Source organism: Ambystoma mexicanum, assembly GCF_040938575.1.
Source record: "Ambystoma mexicanum isolate Mex_15411 chromosome 12 unlocalized genomic scaffold, UKY_AmexF1_1 Mex_chr12_unloc.1, whole genome shotgun sequence".
NCBI classification, from domain to species: domain Eukaryota; kingdom Metazoa; phylum Chordata; class Amphibia; order Caudata; family Ambystomatidae; genus Ambystoma; species Ambystoma mexicanum.
In genome coordinates, this window is record NW_027182322.1 from 3,462,275 (window position 1) to 3,479,450 (window position 17,176).

Consider the following 17,176-nt stretch of genomic DNA (forward strand, 5'->3'; position numbering starts at 1 on the left):
GCATCCATGTATGCGGGCGAGAAGGGAAGGAGCATTGGTCATGCATCCCTGCATGAGGGTGAGACAGGGAGGAGATAAAATCCCTGTATGAAGCCAAGAGAACGAGGCGGCATGAACATGCATCCTTGTATGCAGGTGTGACATGGAGTCATCATGAACATGCATCCCTTTATAAGGACATAACATGGAGGACGCATGAACATGAATGCCTGAATTTTTTGGTGGTGGCCTTTGGGTGATTTGGCACGTGCAATTGGTGAAGAGCACTTCTCCTGCGCAAAAAAATAAATGTACTATTAGCACCCCGGAGGGAGCCTCTGCACTTCTTATAGGGAGAAAACTCTGCAATGGAAGGGGACAGGGTCAATAACAGCTGTAAACTCTCACAAGACCATCACTGCTCTCACACTTTCCTGCTCTCAGGCTGGCGGGCCATTATCGGCCCTGGCTGCCGCACCATTGCCAGGTTTGTGTAACTATATTATTTCTAATTGGCTCCACTTTGATGACTTTCATTTGGATTCTGACTTGATTATTGAGATCTTAAATAAGTGACTGGGGATCAGGTGTCCACCTATTCTCATGGATAACATCACAACCAACCTTTAATTCAAACATGAGTCATGACATCACAGATGGAGTACAGCTTATGATAGAGGTGGAACGTCACATTGTAGCAGCCCAAGTAGCTCGCCGTGATCGTATAGTGGTTAGTACTCTGCGTTGTGGCCGCAGCAACCTCGGTTCGAATCCGAGTCACGGCATTGCGGTGAGGCAATGTCACGGCAGTTGGGCAGATATTTTAGAATTTCCATTAATACATTGGCAATCTCTGTGGAGGACTGAAACAATTCGATATGTCCTGTTACTGTTATGAACCTTTTGTTTCTTTAATGCTCTTTGCACACTTTTTCATCGGGTGACTGTAATGTATTTCAACCAAATCTAATTAAGAGCGCATTATGTGGTGACATTTGCAGTACATGAAACATTATAACACTGCCATTTACGTCAATAACCACTAGCTTGATTAAGACATATGTATTGCAGCGACAGTATTTCCCAGTTACAAATGGGAATAAAAACAACATCCGCGAGGGATTGAACCAACGACATTTAACTGATGTTGCCAATGGAGCGTGTTACAGAGAGCGCGAGGTCCCGCCTTTACAGTCACACGCTGATGATAATACAGATGTTTAAATAAACAGGCATATCTGTGGACTTGTGGTCTTTCTACATTGGGACTCATAGTCTAGTCCTAGGCTATTGTAGGCACTGGCGTATCTTTTAGTGGAATGAGAGGCATTCTGTAGTCGCGTGAAAGGACCTTTCAAGTCAATCTGATCTGTATTGTCCTGTGAAAAAAAGCGTTCTTAGACACAGTGAGGAGTTTTTGGGGATAATGGGAAAATCATTTCCAACTAAATGACAGGAATTTCTTAGTCCAATCATGAGGTGTGCTAGGCTTTTTTATACTGTGGCGGAAAGAGAGACAGTATAACAGCCATTATAAATAAAGGGCCAAGGAAGAGACAGTTTATGGAAGGAACAATTTGCACATAGTTTTAGAATGTGGTCAGGAGGAGGACAATGTGCTTACACATATGAAACATTAGAAGGTAGACATTATGGAAGCACATATATTTCTTTATTTTTATTGTATTTGGGGAGAGGGGGTTAATATAGCACGTCCAATGTGGAAAAGTGCTTTCCATAGCACCTTGCAGGTGGGCGACATCTAGAGCTGTGCAGTAGCCACCCATGCCCCAGACGTCAAAGAGAACAAGAAGTTACACATGTTGGAAGTGAGGGTGAGACATTGAGGAGATATGATCCCCGTATGAAGCCGAGAGAAGGAGGAGGCGTGAACGTGCATCCATGTATGCAGGCGAGAAGGGAAGGAGCATTGGTCATGCATCCCTGCATGAGGGTGAGACAGGGAGGAGATATGATCCCCGTATGAAGCCGAGAGAAGGAGGAGGCGTGAACGTGCATCCATGTATGCGGGCGAGACAGGAAGGAGCATTGGTCATGCATCCCTGCATGAGGGTGAGACAGGGAGGAGATATGATCCCCGTATGAAGCCGAGAGAAGGAGGAGGCGTGAACGTGCATCCATGTATGCAGCTGAGAAGGGAAGGAGCATTGGTCATGCATCCCTGCATAAGGGTGAGACAGGGAGGAGATATGATCCCCGTATGAAGCCGAGAGAAGGAGGAGGCGTGAACGTGCATCCATGTATGCGGGCGAGACAGGAAGGAGCATTGGTCATGCATCCCTGCATGAGGGTGGGACAGGGAGGAGATATGATCCCCGTATGAAGCCGAGAGAAGGAGGAGGCATGAACGTGCATCCATGTATGCGGGCGAGAAGGGAAGGAGCATTGGTCATGCATCCCTGCATGAGGGTGAGACAGGGAGGAGATATGATCCCTGTATGAAGCCGAGAGAAGGAGGAGGCGTGAACGTGCATCCATGTATGCGGGCGAGACAGGAAGCAGCATTGGTCATGCATCCCTGCATGAGGGTGAGACAGGGAGGAGATATGATCCCCGTATGAAGCCGAGAGAAGGAGGAGGCGTGAACGTGCATCCATGTATGCAGGCGAGACGGGAAGGAGCATTGGTCATGCATCCCTTCCTGAGGGTGAGACAGGGAGGAGATATAATCCCCGTATGAAGCCGAGAGAACGAGGAGACATGAACGTGCATCCATGTATGCGGGCGAGAAGGGAAGGAGCATTGGCCATGCATCCCTGCATGAGGGTGAGACAGGGAGGAGATAAAATCCCTGTATGAAGCCAAGAGAACGAGGCGGCATGAACATGCATCCTTGTATGCAGGTGTGACATGGAGTCATCATGAACATGCATCCCTTTATAAGGACATAACATGGAGGACGCATGCACATGAATGCCTGAATTTTATGGTGGTGGCCTTCGGGTGATTTGGCACGTGCAATTGGTGAAGAGCACTTCTCCTGCGCAAAAAAATAAATGTACTATTAGCACCCCGGAGGGAGCCTCTGTACTTCCTACAGGGAGAAAACTCTGCAATGGAAGGGGACAGGGTCAATAACAGCTGTAAACTCTCACAAGACCATCACTGCTCTCACACTTTCCTGCTCTCAGGCTGGCGGGCCATTATCGGCCCTGGCTGCCGCACCATTGCCAGGTTTGTGTAACTATATTATTTCTAATTGGCTCCACTTTGATGACTTTCATTTGGATTCTGACTTGATTATTGAGATCTTAAATAAGTGACTGGGGATCAGGTGTCCACTTATTCTCATGGATAACATCACAACCAACCTTTAATTCAAACATGAGTCATGACATCACAGATGGAGTACAGCTTATGACAGAGGTGGAACGTCACATCGTAGTAGCCCAAGTAGCTCGCCGTGATAGTATAGTGGTTAGTACTCTGCGTTGTGGCCGCAGCAACCTCGGTTCGAATCCGAGTCACGGCATTGCGGTGAGGCAATGTCACGGCAGTTGGGCAGATATTTTAGAATTTCCATTAATACATTGGCAATCTCTGTGGAGGACTGAAACAATTCGATATGTCCTGTTACTGTTATGAACCTTTTGTTTCTTTAATGCTCTTTGCACACTTTTTCATCGGGTGACTGTAATGTATTTCAACCAAATCTAATTAAGAGCGCATTATGTGGTGACATTTGCATTACATGAAACATTATAACACTGCCATTTACGTCAATAACCACTAGCTTGATTAAGACATATGTATTGCAGCAACAGTATTTCCCAGTTACAAATGGGAATAAAAACAACATCCGCGAGGGATTGAACCAACGACATTTAACTGATGTTGCCAATGGAGCGCGTTACAGAGAGCGCGAGGTCCCGCCTTTACAGTCACACGCTGATGATAATACAGATGTTTAAATAAACAGGCATATCTGTGGACTTGTGGTCTTTTTACATTGGGACTCATAGTCTAGTCCTAGGCTATTGTAGGCACTGGCGTATCTTTTAGTGGAATGAGAGGCATTCTGTAGTCGCGTGAAAGGACCTTTCAAGTCAATCTGATCTGTATTGTCCTGTGAAAAAAAGCGTTCTTAGACACAGTGAGGAGTTTTTGGGGATAATGGGAAAATCATTTCCAACTAAATGACAGGAATTTCTTAGTCCAATCATGAGGTGTGCTAGGCTTTTTTATACTGTGGCGGAAAGAGAGAGAGTATAACAGTCATTATAAATAAAGGGCCAAGGAAGTGACAGTTTATGGAAGGAACAATTTGCACATAGTTTTAGAATGTGGTCAGGAGGAGGACAATGTGCTTACACATATAAAACATTAGAAGGTAGACATTATGGAAGCACATATATTTCTTTATTTTTATTGTATTTGGGGAGAGGGGGTTAATATAGCACGTCCAATGTGGAAAAGTGCTTTCCATAGCACCTTGCAGGTGGGCGACATCTAGAGCTGTGCAGTAGCCACCCATGCCCCAGACGTCAGAGAGAACAAGAAGTTACACATGTTGGAAGTGAGGGTGAGACATTGAGGAGATATTATCCCCGAATGAAGCCGAGAGAAGGAGGAGGCGTGAACGTGCCTCCATGTATGCAGGCGAGAAGGGAAGGAGCATTGGTCATGCATCCCTGCATGAGGGTGAGACAGGGAGGAGATATGATCCCCGTATGAAGCCGAGAGAAGGAGGAGGCGTGAACATGCATCCATGTATGCGGGCGAGACAGGAAGGAGCATTGGTCATGCATCCCTGCATGAGGGTGAGACAGGGAGGAGATATGATCCCCGTATGAAGCCGAGAGAAGGAGGAGGCGTGAACGTGCATCCATGTATGCAGGCGAGAAGGGAAGGAGCATTGGTCATGCATCCCTGCATGAGGGTGAGACAGGGAGGAGATATGATCCCTGTATGAAGCCGAGAGAAGGAGGAGGCGTGAACGTGCATCCATGTATGCGGGCGAGACAGGAAGGAGCATTGGTCATGCATCCCTGCATGAGGGTGAGACAGGGAGGAGATATGATCCCCGTATGAAGCCGAGAAAAGGAGGAGGCGTGAACGTGCATCCATGTATGCGGGCGAGAAGGGAAGGAGCATTGGTCATGCATCCCTTCCTGAGGGTGAGACAGGGAGGAGATAAAATCCCCGTATGAAGCCGAGAGAACGAGGAGACATGAACGTGCATCCATGTATGCGGGCGAGAAGGGAAGGAGCATTGGTCATGCATCCCTGCATGAGGGTGAGACAGGGAGGAGATAAAATCCCTGTATGAAGCCAAGAGAACGATGCGGCATGAACATGCATCCTTGTATGCAGGTGTGACATGGAGTCATCATGAACATGCATCCCTTTATAAGGACACAACATGGAGGACGCATGAACATGAATGCCTGAATTTTATGGTGGTGGCCTTCGGGTGATTTGGCACGTGCAATTGGTGAAGAGCACTTCTCCTGCGCAAAAAAATAAATGTACTATTAGCACCCCGGAGGGAGCCTCTGCACTTCTTATAGGGAGAAAACTCTGCAATGGAAGGGGACAGGGTCAATAACAGCTGTAAACTCTCACAAGACCATCACTGCTCTCACACGTTCCTGCTCTCAGGCTGGCGGGCCATTATCGGCCCTGGCTGCCGCACCATTGCCAGGTTTGTGTAACTATATTATTTCTAATTGGCTCCACTTTGATGACTTTCATTTGGATTCTGACTTGATTATTGAGATCTTAAATAAGTGACTGGGGATCAGGTGTCCACTTATTCTCATGGATAACATCACAACCAACCTTTAATTCAAACATGAGTCATGACATCACAGATGGAGTACAGCTTATGATAGAGGTGGAATGTCATATTGTAGCAGCCCAAGTAGCTCGCTGTGATCGTATAGTGGTTAGTACTCTGCGTTCTTGTGGCCGCAGCAACCTCGGTTCGAATCCGAGTCACGGCATTGCAGTGAGGCAATGTCACGGCAGTTGGGCAGATATTTTAGAATTTCCATTAATACATTGGCAATCTCTGTGGAGGACTGAAACAATTCGATATGTCCTGTTACTGTTATGAACCTTTTGTTTCTTTAATGCTCTTTGCACACTTTTTCATCGGGTGACTGTAATGTATTTCAACCAAATCTAATTAAGAGCGCATTCTGTGGTGACATTTGCAGTACATGAAACATTATAGCACTGCCATTTACGTCAATAACCACTAGCTTGATTAAGACATATGTATTGCAGCGACAGTATTTCCCAGTTACAAATGGGAATAAAAACAACATCCGCGAGGGATTGAACCAACAACATTTAACTGATGTTGCCAATGGAGCGCGTTACAGAGAGCGCGAGGTCCCGCCTTTACAGTCACACGCTGATGATAATACAGATGTTTAAATAAACAGGCATATCTGTGGACTTGTGGTCTTTCTACATTGGGACTCATAGTCTAGTGCTAGGCTATTGTAGGCACTGGCGTATCTTTTAGTGGAATGAGAGGCATTCTGTAGTCGCGTGAAAGGACCTCTCAAGTCAACCTGATCTGTATTGTCCTGTGAAAAAAAGCGTTCTTAGACACAGTGAGGAGTTTTTGGGGATAATGGGAAAATCATTTCCAACTAAATGACAGGAATTTCTTAGTCCAATCATGAGGTGTGCTAGGCTTTTTTATACTGTGGCGGAAGAGAGACAGTATAACAGTCATTATAAATAAAGGGCCAAGGAAGTGACAGTTTATGGAAGGAACAATTTGCACATAGTTTTAGAGAGTGGTCAGGAGGAGGTCAATGTGCTTACACATATGAAACATTAGAAGGTAGACATTATGGAAGCACATATATTTCTTTATTTTTATTGTATTTGGGGAGAGGGGGTTAATATAGCACGTCCAATGTGGAAAAGTGCTTTCCATAGCACCTTGCAGGTGGGCGACATCTAGAGCTGTGCAGTAGCCACCCATGCCCCAGACGTCAAAGAGAACAAGAAGTTACACATGTTGGAAGTGAGGGTGAGACATTGAGGAGATATGATCCCCGTATGAAGCCGAGAGAAGGAGGAGGCGTGAACATGCATCCATGTATGCAGGCGAGAAGGGAAGGAGCATTGGTCATGCATCCCTGCATGAGGGTGAGACAGGGAGGAGATATGATCCCTGTATGAAGCTGAGAGAAGGAGGAGGCGTGAACGTGCATCCATGTATGCGGGCGAGACGGGAAGGAGCATTGGTCATGCATCCCTTCCTGAGGGTGAGACAGGGAGGAGATAAAATCCCCGTATGAAGCCGAGAGAACGAGGAGACATGAACGTGCATCCATGTATGCGGGCGAGACAGGAAGGAGCATTGGTCATGCATCCCTGCATGAGGGTGAGACAGGGAGGAGATATGATCCCCGTATGAAGCCGAGAGAAGGAGGAGGCGTGAACGTGCATCCATGTATGCAGGCGAGAAGGGAAGGAGCATTGGTCATGCATCCCTGCATGAGGGTGAGACAGGGAGGAGATATGATCCCTGTATGAAGCTGAGAGAAGGAGGAGGCGTGAACGTGCATCCATGTATGCGGGCGAGACGGAAAGGAGCATTGGTCATGCATCCCTTCCTGAGGGTGAGACAGGGAGGAGATAAAATCCCCGTATGAAGCCGAGAGAACGAGGAGACATGAACGTGCATCCATGTATGCGGGCGAGAAGGGAAGGAGCATTGGTCATGCATCCCTGCATGAGGGTGAGACAGGGAGGAGATAAAATCCCTGTATGAAGCCAAGAGAACGAGGCGGCATGAACATGCATCCTTGTATGCATGTGTGACATGGAGTCATCATGAACATGCATCCCTTTATAAGGACATAACATGGAGGACGCATGAACATGAATGCCTGAATTTTATGGTGGTGGCCTTCGGGTGATTTGGCATGTGCAATTGGTGAAGAGCACTTCTCCTGCGCAAAAAAATAAATGTACTATTAGCACCCCGGAGGGAGCCTCTGCACTTCTTATAGGGAGAAAACTCTGCAATGGAAGGGGACAGGGTCAATAACAGCTGTAAACTCTCACAAGACCATCACTGCTCTCACACTTTCCTGCTCTCAGGCTGGCGGGCCATTATCGGCCCTGGCTGCCGCACCATTGCCAGGTTTGTGTAACTATATTATTTCTAATTTGCTCCACTTTGATGACTTTCATTTGGATTCTGACTTGATTATTGAGATCTTAAATAAGTGACTGGGGATCAGGTGTCCACTTATTCTCATGGATAACATCACAACCAACCTTTAATTCAAACATGAGTCATGACATCACAGATGGAGTACAGCTTATGATAGTGGTGGAACGTCACATTGTAGAAGCCCAAGTAGCTCGCAGTGATCTTATAGTGGTTAGTACTCTGCGTTGTGGCCGCAGCAACCTCGGTTCGAATCCGAGTCACGGCAATGTCACGGCAGTTGGGCAGATATTTTAGAATTTCCATTAATACATTGGCAATCTCTGTGGAGGACTGAAACAATTCGATATGTCCTGTTACTGTTATGAACCTTTTGTTTCTTTAATGCTCCTTGCACACTTTTTCATCGGGTGACTGTAATGTATTTCAACCAAATCTAATTAAGAGCGCATTATGTGGTGACATTTGCAGTACATGAAACATTATAACACTGCCATTTACGTCAATAACCACTAGCTTGATTAAGACATATGTATTGCAGCGACAGTATTTCCCAGTTACAAATGGGAATAAAAACAACATCCGCGAGGGATTGAACCAACGACATTTAACTGATGTTGCCAATGGAGCGCGTTACAGAGAGCGCGAGGTCCCGCCTTTACAGTCACACGCTGATGATAATACAGATGTTTAAATAAACAGGCATATCTGTGGACTTGTGGTCTTTCTACAATGGGACTCATAGTCTAGTCCTAGGCTATTGTAGGCACTGGCGTATCTTTTAGTGGAATGAGAGGCATTCTGTAGTCGCGTGAAAGGACCTTTCAAGTCAATCTGATCTGTATTGTCCTGTGAAAAAAAGCGTTCTTAGACACAGTGAGGAGTTTTTGGGGATAATGGGAAAATCATTTCCAACTAAATGACAGGAATTTCTTAGTCCAATCATGAGGTGTGCTAGGCTTTTTTATACTGTGGCGGAAAGAGAGACAGTATAACAGTCATTATAAATAAAGGGCCAAGGAAGTGACAGTTTATGGAAGGAACAATTTGCACATAGTTTTAGAATGTGGTCAGGAGGAGGACAATGTGCTTACACATATGAAACATTAGAAGGTAGACATTATGGAAGCACGTATATTTCTTTATTTTTATTGTATTTGGGGAGAGGGGGTTAAGATAGCACGTCCAATGTGGAAAAGTGCTTTCCATAGCACCTTGCAGGTGGGCGACATCTAGAGCTGTGCAGTAGCCACCCATGCCCCAGACGTGAAAGAGAACAAGAAGTTACACATGTTGGAAGTGAGGGTGAGACATTGAGGAGATATGATCCCCGTATGAAGCCGAGAGAAGGAGGAGGCGTGAACGTGCATCCATGTATGCAGGCGAGAAGGGAAGGAGCATTGGTCATGCATCCCTGCATGAGGGTGAGACAGGGAGGAGATATGATCCCCGTATGAAGCCGAGAGAAGGAGGAGGCGTGAACGTGCATCCATGTATGCGGGCGAGACAGGAAGGAGCATTGGTCATGCATCCCTGCATGAGGGTGAGACAGGGAGGAGATATGATCCCCGTATGAAGCCGAGAGAAGGAGGAGGTGTGAACGTGCATCCATGTATGCAGGCAAGAAGGGAAGGAGCATTGGTCATGCATCCCTGCATGAGGGTGAGACAGGGAGGAGATATGATCCCCGTATGAAGCCGAGAGAAGGAGGAGGCGTGAACGTGCATCCATGTATGCGGGCGAGACAGGAAGGAGCATTGGTCATGCATCCCTGCATGAGGGTGAGACAGGGAGGAGATATGATCCCCGTATGAAGCCGAGAGAAGGAGAAGGCGTGACCGTGCATCCATGTATGCGGGCGAGACGGAAAGGAGCATTGGTCATGCATCCCTTCCTGAGGGTGAGACAGGGAGGAGATAAAATCCCCGTATGAAGCCGAGAGAACGAGGAGACATGAACGTGCATCCATGTATGCGGGCGAGAAGGGAAGGAGCATTGGTCATGCATCCCTGCATGAGGGTGAGACAGGGAGGAGATAAAATCCCTGTATGAAGCCAAGAGAACGAGGCGGCATGAACATGCATCCTTGTATGCAGGTGTGACATGGAGTCATCATGAACATGCATCCCTTTATAAGGACATAACATGGAGGACGCATGAACATGAATGCCTGAATTTTTTGGTGGTGGCCTTCGGGTGATTTGGCACGTGCAATTGGTGAAGAGCACTTCTCCTGCGCAAAAAAATAAATGTACTATTAGCACCCCGGAGGGAGCCTCTGTACTTCTTATAGGGAGAAAACTCTGCAATGGAAGGGGACAGGGTCAATAACAGCTGTAAACTCTCACAAGACCATCACTGCTCTCACACTTTCCTGCTCTCAGGCTGGCGGGCCATTATCGGCCCTGGCTGCCGCACCATTGCCAGGTTTGTGTAACTATATTATTTCTAATTGGCTCCACTTTGATGACTTTCATTTGGATTCTGACTTGATTATTGAGATCTTAAATAAGTGACTGGGGATCAGGTGTCCACTTATTCTCATGGATAACATCACAACCAACCTTTAATTCAAACATGAGTCATGACATCACAGATGGAGTACAGCTTATGATAGAGGTGGAACGTCACATTGTAGCAGCCCAAGTAGCTTGATGTGATCGTATAGTGGTTAGTACTCTGCGTTGTGGCCGCAGCAACCTCGGTTCGATTCCGAGTCACGGCATTGCGGTGAGGCAATGTCACGGCAGTTGGGCAGATATTTTAGAATTTCCATTAATACATTGGCAATCTCTGTGGAGGACTGAAACAATTCGATATGTCCTGTTACTGTTATGAACCTTTCGTTTCTTTAATGCTCTTTGCACACTTTTTCATCGGGTGACTGTAATGTATTTCAACCAAATCTAATTAAGAGCGCATTATGTGGTGACATTTGCAGTACATGAAACATTATAACACTGCCATTTACGTCAATAACCACTAGCTTGATTAAGACATATGTATTGCAGCAACAGTATTTCCCAGTTACAAATGGGAATAAAAACAACATCCGAGAGGGATTGAACCAACGACATTTAACTGATGTTGCCAATGGAGCGCGTTACAGAGAGCGCGAGGTCCCGCCTTTACAGTCACACGCTGATGATAATACAGATGTTTTAATAAACAGGCATATCTGTGGACTTGTGGTCTTTCTACATAGGGACTCATAGTCTAGTCCTAGGCTATTGTAGGCACTGGCGTATCTTTTAGTGGAATGAGAGGCATTCTGTAGTCGCGTGAAAGGCCCTTTCAAGTCAATCTGATCTGTATTGTCCTGTGAAAAAAAGCGTTCTTAGACACAGTGAGGAGTTTTTGGGCATAATGGGAAAATCATTTCCAACTAAATGACAGGAATTTCTTAGTCCAATCATGAGGTGTGCTAGGCTTTTTTATACTGTGGCGGAAAGAGAGAGAGTATAACAGTCATTATAAATAAAGGGCCAAGGAAGTGACAGTTTATGGAAGGAACAATTTGCACATAGTTTTAGAATGTGGTCAGGAGGAGGACAATGTGCTTACACATATGAAACATTAGAAGGTACACATTATGGAAGCACATATATTTCTTTATTTTTATTGTATTTGGGGAGAGGGGGTTAATATAGCACGTCCAATGTGGAAAAGTGCTTTCCATAGCACCTTGCAGGTGGGCGACATCTAGAGCTGTGCAGTAGCCACCCATGCCCCAGACGTCAAAGAGAACAAGAAGTTACACATGTTGGAAGTGAGGGTGAGACATTGAGGAGATATGATCCCCGTATGAAGCCGAGAGAAGGAGGAGGCGTGAACGTGCATCCATATATGCAGGCGAGAAGGGAAGGAGCATTGGTCATGCATCCCTGCATGAGGGTGAGACAGGGAGGAGATATGATCCCCGTATGAAGCCGAGAGAAGGAGGAGGCGTGAACATGCATCCATGTATGCGGGCGAGACAGGAAGGAGCATTGGTCATGCATCCCTGCATGAGGGTGAGACAGGGAGGAGATATGATCCCCCTATGAAGCCGAGAGAAGGAGGAGGCGTGAACGTGCATCCATGTATGCAGGCGAGAAGGGAAGGAGCATTGGTCATGCCTCCCTGCATGAGGGTGAGACAGGGAGGAGATATGATCCCCGTATGAAGCCGAGAGAAGGAGGAGGCGTGAACGTGCATCCATGTATGCGGGCGAGACAGGAAGGAGCATTGGTCATGCATCCCTGCATGAGGGTGAGACAGGGAGGAGATATGATCCCCCTATGAAGCCGAGAGAAGGAGGAGGCGTGAACGTGCATCCATGTATGCGGGCGAGACGGGAAGGAGCATTGGTCATGCATCCCTTCCTGAGGGTGAGACAGGGAGGAGATAAAATCCCCGAATGAAGCCGAGAGAACGAGGAGACATGAACGTGCATCCATGTATGCGGGCGAGAAGGGAAGGAGCATTGGTCATGCATCCCTGCATGAGGGTGAGACAGGGAGGAGATATGATCCCCCTATGAAGCCGAGAGAAGGAGGAGGCGTGAACATGCATCCATGTATGCAGGCGAGAAGGGAAGGAGCATTGGTCATGCATCCCTGCATGAGGGTGAGACAGGGAGGAGATATGATCCCCCTATGAAGCCGAGAGAAGGAGGAGGCGTGAACGTGCATCCATGTATGCAGGCGAGAAGGGAAGGAGCATTGGTCATGCCTCCCTGCATGAGGGTGAGACAGGGAGGAGATATGATCCCCGTATGAAGCCGAGAGAAGGAGGAGGCGTGAACGTGCATCCATGTATGCGGGCGAGACAGGAAGGAGCATTGGTCATGCATCCCTGCATGAGGGTGAGACAGGGAGGAGATATGATCCCCCTATGAAGCCGAGAGAAGGAGGAGGCGTGAACGTGCATCCATGTATGCGGGCGAGACGGGAAGGAGCATTGGTCATGCATCCCTTCCTGAGGGTGAGACAGGGAGGAGATAAAATCCCCGAATGAAGCCGAGAGAACGAGGAGACATGAACGTGCATCCATGTATGCGGGCGAGAAGGGAAGGAGCATTGGTCATGCATCCCTGCATGAGGGTGAGACAGGGAGGAGATAAAATCCCTGTATGAAGCCAAGAGAACGAGGCGGCATGAACATGCATCCTTGTATGCAGGTGTGACATGGAGTCATCATGAACATGCATCCCTTTATAAGGACATAACATGGAGGACGCATGAACATGAATGCCTGAATTTTATGGTGGTGGCCTTCGGGTGATTTGGAACGTGCAATTGGTGAAGAGCACTTCTCCTGCGCAAAAAAATAAATGTACTATTAGCACCCCGGAGGGAGCCTCTGCACTTCTTATAGGGAGAAAACTCTGCAATGGAAGGGGACAGGGTCAATAACAGCTGTAAACTCTCACAAGACCATCACTGCTCTCACACTTTCCTGCTCTCAGGCTGGCGGGCCATTATCGGCCCTGGCTGCCGCACCATTGCCAGGTTTGTGTAACTGTATTATTTCTAATTGGCTCCACTTTGATGACTTTCATTTGGATTCTGACTTGATCATTGAGATCTTAAATAAGTGACTGGGGATCAGGTGTCCACTTATTCTCATGGATAACATCACAACCAACCTTTAATTCAAACATGAGTCATGACATCACAGATGGAGTACAGCTTATGATAGAGGTGGAACGTCACATTGTAGCAGCCCAAGTAGCTCGCTGTGATCGTATAGTGGTTAGTACTCTGCGTTGTGGCCGCAGCAACCTCGGTTCGAATCCGAGTCACGGCATTGCGGTGAGGCAATGTCACGGCAGTTGGGCAGATATTTTAGAATTTCCATTAATACATTGGCAATCTCTGTGGAGGACTGAAACAATTCGATATGTCCTGTTACTGTTATGAACCTTTTGTTTCTTTAATGCTCTTTGCACACTTTTTCATCGGGTGACTGTAATGTATTTCAACCAAATCTAATTAAGAGCGCATTATGTGGTGACATTTGCAGTACATGAAACATTATAACACTGCCATTTACGTCAATAACCACTAGCTTGATTACGACATATGTATTGCAGCGACAGTATTTCCCAGTTACAAATGGGAATAAAAACAACATCCGCGAGGGATTGAACCAACAACATTTAACTGATGTTGCCAATGGAGCGCGTTACAGAGAGCGCGATGTCCCGCCTTTACAGTCACACGCTGATGATAATACAGATGTTTAAATAAACAGGCATATCTGTGGACTTGTGGTCTTTCTACATTGGGACTCATAGTCTAGTCCTAGGCTAGTGTAGGCACTGGCGTATCTTTTAGTGGAATGAGAGGCATTCTGTAGTCGCGTGAAAGGACCTTTCAAGTCAATCTGATCTGTATTGTCAAGTGAAAAAAAGCGTTCTTAGACACAGTGAGGAGTTTTTGGGGATAATGGGAAAATCATTTCCAACTAAATGACAGGAATTTCTTAGTCCAATCATGAGGTGTGCTAGGCTTTTTTATACTGTGGCGGAAAGAGAGAGAGTATAACAGTCATTATAAATAAAGGGCCAAGGAAGTGACAGTTTATGGAAGGAACAATTTGCACATAGTTTTAGAATGTGGTCAGGAGGAGGACAATTGCTTACACATATGAAACATTAGAAGGTAGACATTATGGAAGCACATATATTTCTTTATTTTTATTGTATTTGGGGAGAGGGGGTTAATATAGCACGTCCAATGTGGAAAAGTGCTTTCCATAGCACCTTGCAGGTGGGCGACATCTAGAGCTGTGCAGTAGCCACCCATGCCCCAGACGTCAAAGAGAACAAGAAGTTACACATGTTGGAAGTGAGGGTGAGACATTGAGGAGATATGATCCCCGTATGAAGCCGAGAGAAGGAGGAGGCGTGAACGTGCATCCATGTATGCAGGCGAGAAGGGAAGGAGCATTGGTCATGCATCCCTGCATGAGGGTGAGACAGGGAGGAGATATGATCCCCGTATGAAGCCGAGAGAAGGAGGAGGCGTGAACGTGCATCCATGTATGCGGGCGAGACAGGAAGGAGCGTTGGTCATGCATCCCTGCATGAGGGTGAGACAGGGAGGAGATATGATCCCCTTTTGAAGCCGAGAGAAGGAGGAGGCGTGAACGTGCATCCATGTATGCAGGCGAGAAGGGAAGGAGCATTGGTCATGCATCCCTGCATGAGGGTGAGACAGGGAGGAGATATGATCCCCGTATGAAGACGAGAGAAGGAGGAGGCGTGAACGTGCATCCATGTATGCGGGCGAGACAGGAAGGAGCATTGGTCATGCATCCCTGCATGAGGGTGAGACAGGGAGGAGATATGATCCCCGTATGAAGCAGAGAGAAGGAGGAGGCGTGAACGTGCATCCATGTATGCGGGCGAGACGGGAAGGAGCATTGGTCATGCATCCCTTCCTGAGGGTGAGACAGGGAGGAGATAAAATCCCCGTATGAAGCAGAGAGAACGAAGAGACATGAACGTGCATCCATGTATGCGGGCGAGAAGGGAAGGAGCATTGGTCATGCATCCCTGCATGAGGGTGAGACAGGGAGGAGATAAAATCCCTGTATGAAGCCAAGAGAACGAGGCGGCATGAACATGCATCCTTGTATGCAGGTGTGACATGGAGTCATCATGAACATGCATCCCTTTATAAGGACATAACATGGAGGACGCATGAACATGAATGCCTGAATTTTATGGTGGTGGCCTTCGGGTGATTTGGCACGTGCAATTGGTGAAGAGCACTTCTCCTGCGCAAAAAAATAAATTTACTATTAGCACCCGGAGGGAGCCTCTGCACTTCTTATAGGGAGAAAACTCTGCAATGGAAGGGGACAGGGTCAATAACAGCTGTAAACTCTCACAAGACCATCACTGCTCTCACACTTTCCTGCTCTCAGGCTGGCGGGCCATTATCGGCCCTGGCTGCCGCACCATTGCCAGGTTTGTGTAACTATATTATTTCTAATTGGCTCCACTTTGATGACTTTCATTTGGATTCTGACTTGATTATTGAGATCTTTAATAAGTGACTGGGGATCAGGTGTCCACTTATTCTCATGGATAACATCACAACCAACCTTTAATTCAAACATGAGTCATGACATCACAGATGGAGTACAGCTTATGATAGAGTTGGAACGTCACATGGTAGCAGCCCAAGTAGCTCGCTGTGATAGTATAGTGGTTAGTACCCTGCGTTGTGGCCGCAGCAACCTCGGTTCGAATCCGAGTCACGGCATTGCGGTGAGGCAATGTCACGGCAGTTGGGCAGATATTTTAGAATTTCCATTAATACATTGGCAATCTCTGTGGAGGACTGAAACAATTCGATATGTCCTGTTACTGTTATGAACCTTTTGTTTCTTTAATGCTCTCTGCACACTTTTTCATCGGGTGACTGTAATGTATTTCAACCAAATCTAATTAAGAGCGCATTATGTGGTGACATTTGCAGTACATGAAACATTATAACACTGCCATTTACGTCAATAACCACTAGCTTGATTAAGACATATGTATTGCAGCGACAGTATTTCCCAGTTACAAATGGGAATAAAAACAACATCCGCGAGGGATTGAACCAACGACATTTAACTGATGTTGCCAATGGAGCGCGTTACAGAGAGCGCGAGGTCCCGCCTTTACAGTCACACGCTGATGATAATACAGATGTTTAAATAAACAGGCATATCTGTGGACTTGTGGTCTTTCTACATTGGGACTCATAGTCTAGTCCTAGGCTATTGTAGGCACTGGCGTATCTTTTAGTGGAATGAGAGGCATTCTGTAGTCGCGTGAAAGGACCTTTCAAGTCAATCTGATCTGTATTGTCCTGTGAAAAAAAGCGTTCTTAGACACAGTGAGGAGTTTTTGGGGATAATGGGAAAATCATTTCCAACTAAATGACAGGAATTTCTTAGTCCAATCATGAGGTGTGCTAGGCTTTTTTATACTGTGGCGGAAAGAGAGAGAGTATAACAGTCATTATAAATAAAGGGCCAAGGAAGTGA

At 46.6% G+C, this 17,176-nt stretch overlaps 4 non-coding genes across 4 annotated transcripts; all 4 read left to right on the forward strand.

The window, feature by feature from the left end:
- Positions 1–692: 692 nt before the first annotated feature.
- Positions 693–764, forward strand: TRNAH-GUG (transfer RNA histidin (anticodon GUG)). Its single transcript has one exon. It is a non-coding gene; the product is annotated as a tRNA-His (tRNA).
- A 2,636-nt stretch (positions 765–3,400) lies between these two features.
- Positions 3,401–3,472, forward strand: TRNAH-GUG (transfer RNA histidin (anticodon GUG)). The gene has a single exon. It is a non-coding gene; the product is annotated as a tRNA-His (tRNA).
- Positions 3,473–13,864: 10,392 nt separating this feature from the next.
- Positions 13,865–13,936, forward strand: TRNAH-GUG (transfer RNA histidin (anticodon GUG)). The gene has a single exon. It is a non-coding gene; the product is annotated as a tRNA-His (tRNA).
- Positions 13,937–16,332: 2,396 nt separating this feature from the next.
- Positions 16,333–16,404, forward strand: TRNAH-GUG (transfer RNA histidin (anticodon GUG)). Its single transcript has one exon. It is a non-coding gene; the product is annotated as a tRNA-His (tRNA).
- The last annotated feature ends 772 nt before the right edge of the window (positions 16,405–17,176 follow it).